This window comes from Cebus imitator, unplaced genomic scaffold, assembly GCF_001604975.1.
Source record: "Cebus imitator isolate Cc_AM_T3 unplaced genomic scaffold, Cebus_imitator-1.0 Scaffold11, whole genome shotgun sequence".
Lineage (NCBI taxonomy): Eukaryota > Metazoa > Chordata > Mammalia > Primates > Cebidae > Cebus > Cebus imitator.
In genome coordinates, this window is record NW_016107326.1 from 10736808 (window position 1) to 10741492 (window position 4685).

Genomic DNA, 4685 nt, shown 5'->3' on the forward strand with positions numbered 1-4685 from the left:
CCACAAAGCTCTCAAAGATAGGCCGTACCTTCCACTGGTCTTCCCCAGTATACACTCATACAGAAATTCATCCAAGGCTGGCACATGTAGCGCCCAACATGAGCCATGCTGAAGGAAAACACTCAAAACTTTGGAACTCACTGCCACTGTGGTGTCCCCTCTTTGTCTCATAGGTATAGATGGCTACCCCATCACAGACTACATGGTCAGGGACTGGAACGAGCTCACCTCAGAGCCTCAGAGAGCTAAAGGAGTCCCAACCACCATTCCAGGCTGCAATGGACTGTCCTGGAAACCTAATACCAGGAATGGTAAGTTACAGAAGTTACAGTTTAGGGTGTTTTTTTGCAAGCTGGGAGGGGGTCATAGGTTTGCAAGTAGGGAGGGGCTCCCAGGGTCTGGAGTCATGAGGTTGACCAAGGTTGGTTACAAAGTCCAAGGACCTTGTCAATTGAGGCTGGAATGAGAAACAATAGAAGAATGTCTCAGGTTAGGTGCTGCAGGGGTTGATCGTTCTTCTGTTTTTCATGATCTTTCAGCTACTTCAGGTTTTCTAATTCTGGATGGCCCTCCAGAGGTGGACACTCAGGTCACAGGGGTCGTCATAGCATCTATGGTGCCATCAGTCAGCCTAAAAGACCTTACAGTTCTAAAACCAGGAGGGTCCTGGGCAGACCCTACTTTGATGACAAATTGACTCCATTTAAGAAATGGTTTCTAATTAACCCATGTTAGAATGTTTGACTTTCCTCTAGCACAGTTGTTCTTAAATGGAAAAAAAAAAAAGTTTTTTATCCGACTTAAAGTCTGTGTTGATGTTAATGAGAGAAGTATCATGAGGCATGTCTGACACGCCACCCCTTCTCCCCCAACTTCTTTTCATGGCCTGAACCAGTCTTTCAGGTTAAATTTTAACTCACTTCAGGTGTGATTATGATAATAGAAGAGCAATTTGTTTTATTTTCTGCCTGAGATGCAAGCACATTAAAAAAAAAAAATTAGACCTGCTGGGTTTCTAGTAAAAATGTATTAAATTTTAGGTCAGGAATGAGTTACAGAAATAAATCTCAGTGGGCCTCAGGCATTAACTTCTTAGGGAGCACATTAGGGCCACACACAAAGAGGTTTATTATTTAATAGGCTTTTGTGGAAGAGCAGACAGGCTTCTCGTCTATGCATCTGACAAAGGTTTAATATCCAGTATCTATAAGAAACTTAAACAAATTTACAAAAAAAAAAAACAACCCCATTAAAAAGTAAATTCTCCATTATAGAGATGGAGAATAGATTAGTGGGATATTGACAGACACTTCTCAAAAGAAGTGGGACAAAGGACATTAACAGACACTTCTCAAAAGAAGACATACATGCGGCCAACAGTCATATGAAAAAAGCTCGTCACTGATCATTAGAGAAATGCAAATATAAACCACAGTGAGATACCATCTCACACCAGCCAAAATGGCTATTATTAAAAAGTCAAAATATAACAGATGCTGGTGAGGTTGTGGAGGAAAAGGAACACTTATATACTGTTGATGGGAGTGTAAATTAGTTCAACCATTGTAGAAGACACTATCGTGATTCCTAAAAGACTTAAAGACAGTAATATTATACCGTTAGACCCAGCAATGCCATTACTAGGTATATATCAAAAGGAATATACATTTTTCTACCATAAACACACGTGCAGGCATATGTTCAATGCAGCACTATTCACAATACTAAAGTCATGGAATCAACCTAAATGCACATCAATGATAAACTGGATAAAGAAAATGTGGTACACATATACCATGGAATATTATGCAGCCAGAAAAAAGAATGAGATCATGTCCTTTACAGGGACATGGATGGAGCTGGAGGCCATTATCCTTAGCAAACTAACACAGGAACAGAAAACCAAATACCACATGTTCTCACTTATAAGTGAGAGCTAAATGATGAGAACACATGAACTCATGGTGGGGAACAACACACACAAGGGCCTGTTGGAGGGTGGTGGGTGGGAGGGGGGAGAGGATCGGGAAAAATAACTAATGGATACTAGGCTTAATACATGGATGATGAAATAATCTGTACCCATGACAGAGGTTTACCTACACAACAAAACTGCACATCCTGCACATACATCCCTGAGCTTAAAAGTTCATATATATACATAGTGTTGTCTCAGTAGCAGGAATTATGGGAGACAATGACTTTCAGTTATATATTTTTCTGATAATTCAATCTTTGCAATGAGCATGAATTACTTATGTAAGAAATGAATTAAAAAAAGCATACCTTCAGTAAAGACTGGATTTTAGAATGTTTCCACTTAGAGTCATCAAAAGGTTGAGTCTTGTAACTGTCTCAATGTCTCTCAACTCAAGCCCAGAAGCTGAGTATTTATATTCCTTAGCTTCTTAGTACCTCCTTCAGTTCTTTTTTAGACAGAGTCTCCTTCTGTCACCCAGGCTGCAGTGCAGTGGCAGGATCTCAGCTCACTGCAACTTCAGCCTCCTGGTTTCAAGCGATTCTCCTGCCTCAGCCTCCCGAGTAACTGGGATTACAGGTGTGCACCACCACATCCAACTAATTTTTGTATTTTTAGTAGAAGCAGGGCTTCACCATATTGGCCAGGCTGGTCTCAAACTCCTGACCTCAGGTGATCCACCTGCCTCAGCCTCCCAAAGTGCTGGGATTACAGACGTGAGCCACCACACCTGGCCCTTCCTTCAGTTCTGTTGGACATACGCTCTCATTTTTGTTAACAACCATTTTTTGAGCACCGTGTCCTGAGAAGGATAGTTGAATAATTTGTAGGGCCCAGTGTAGTATGAAAATACAGAGCCCCTTTGTTCAAAACCTATAAAGAATTTCAAGATGGTAACAGAAGAACTCTACTAAAGGATAGTGTAGCCCAGAGGACTGAAAATCGCAAAGAAAAATGTCCCAGCTCCCCTATCCCCTCCAGGAAGTGCTTAGAGATCACTAGCAATGCTTGTACTGCCCCATTCTAATGGACACATTCTTTCTAAAGGGAAACGAATGCCCATGATAGCCTTTCTCACCTCTCTTGGTAAGGTGTCATTATGAGCCTCTGCTCTAGCATGGCTTATACTGCTCCCCCAGGTAAACTGAAAAGACACTATCTTACTTTCCTCACCTCCTAATTCCTGTGGTGGGCAGCCCTCTTCATCAATCCTGTCTACCTTTCAGGGCAGCTGTGATGGGCAGGAGAAGTAAGAGACCCAACGCTGAGCGTGTGGGAGACCCTCAGTGGCCATGAAAGAGCCCTGTACAGGGAGAGATGACCTAAAAGAAGGCAGGTGACACACCACAAAGAATATTTCGAGTGGGGAGGAGAGTGCGCAGAGGCACGGAGGCAGGAGCAAGTTCCACTGCAGGGTAAGCAGGGTGTGTGTAGAGAAACTGCCCCAGCGGCTCCAGGGGCAGGGGGAGGGCTGGATTTGAGAGGTGCTGGAGACACAGAATCCATAGGGAGGGGAGGGAGAAGTCTAGAATGCCTCCTAGCTTTCATTTGTTTAGGGGCAAATTGAAGAAGCAAGTAAATTTAGCCCCCAAATAATGGCTGCTTTTGAAATGAGTTTAACATCAAGGTCATTCTCAAAGAGCGAGGGTCTTGGTTGGAATGCATCTTCCCCCAAAGGGTGCATGTTCATCAGACGTTCCATACTTTTCTAAAGGGATTATGAAAATTCCCCTTCTTGCCACTCAAGCTGATTCCTCTGCATGTGTTTTAGAAAAGAGACAGACATTAGCCGGGCACAATGCCTGTAATCCCAGCACTTCGAGGCCAAGGTGGACAGATCATCTAAGGCCAAGAGTTTGAGACCAGCCTGGCCAACATGGTGAAACCCCATCACTAAAAATACAAAACTTAGCCGGGTGTGGTGGCGTATGCCTGTAGTCCCAGCTACTGGGGAGGGTGAGGCAGGAGAATCTCTTGAACCTGGGAGGCAGAGGTTGCAGTGAGCTGAGATGGTCCCGCTGCACTCCAGACTGGGAGACAGGGAGAGACTCTGTCTCAAAAAGAAAAGAAATGAAAAGAAAAGACATTATTAAAAAGGATTATTTTAAGCCAGAAGGTGGCTCACGCCTGTAATCCCAACACTTTGAAAGGCCAATGCGAGAGAATCACTTGAGGCCAGGAGCTCAAGACCAGCCTTGGCAACATAGCGAAATCCTGTCTCTATAAAAAATTCAAAAATTAGATGGGCATGGTGACATGCACCTGTGGTCCCAGCTACTTAGGAGGCTGAAATGGGAGGATGGCTTGAGCCCAGGAGGTCGAGGCTGCAGTGAGCCATGACTGCACCACTGCTCCAGTCTGGACAACAGAGGAAGACTCTGTCTCTCAAAAGAAAAAGATTATCTTAGTTTTCAATAATGGTAGCCAACATATTTGCTGTTTAATATGTACCAAGCACTATGCTAAGTGCTTAATTGCATTATCTCATTTAATTCTCACAGCAGTCCATGAGTTGGACACTTTTATCATCCCCATGTTATGAATAAGGAAACAGTTAAGGTTCAGAGAGATTAAAGGCTGGGCCAAGGGCAGACACCAGCAGGTGGTACTGACATCTGCTTGTTAGGGGCCCACACACTTGGCTGCTGAGCTATCCTGATTAACACACTCTAACAAAGGAAGTCTTTTTCCCTGTTCACGGGCATTT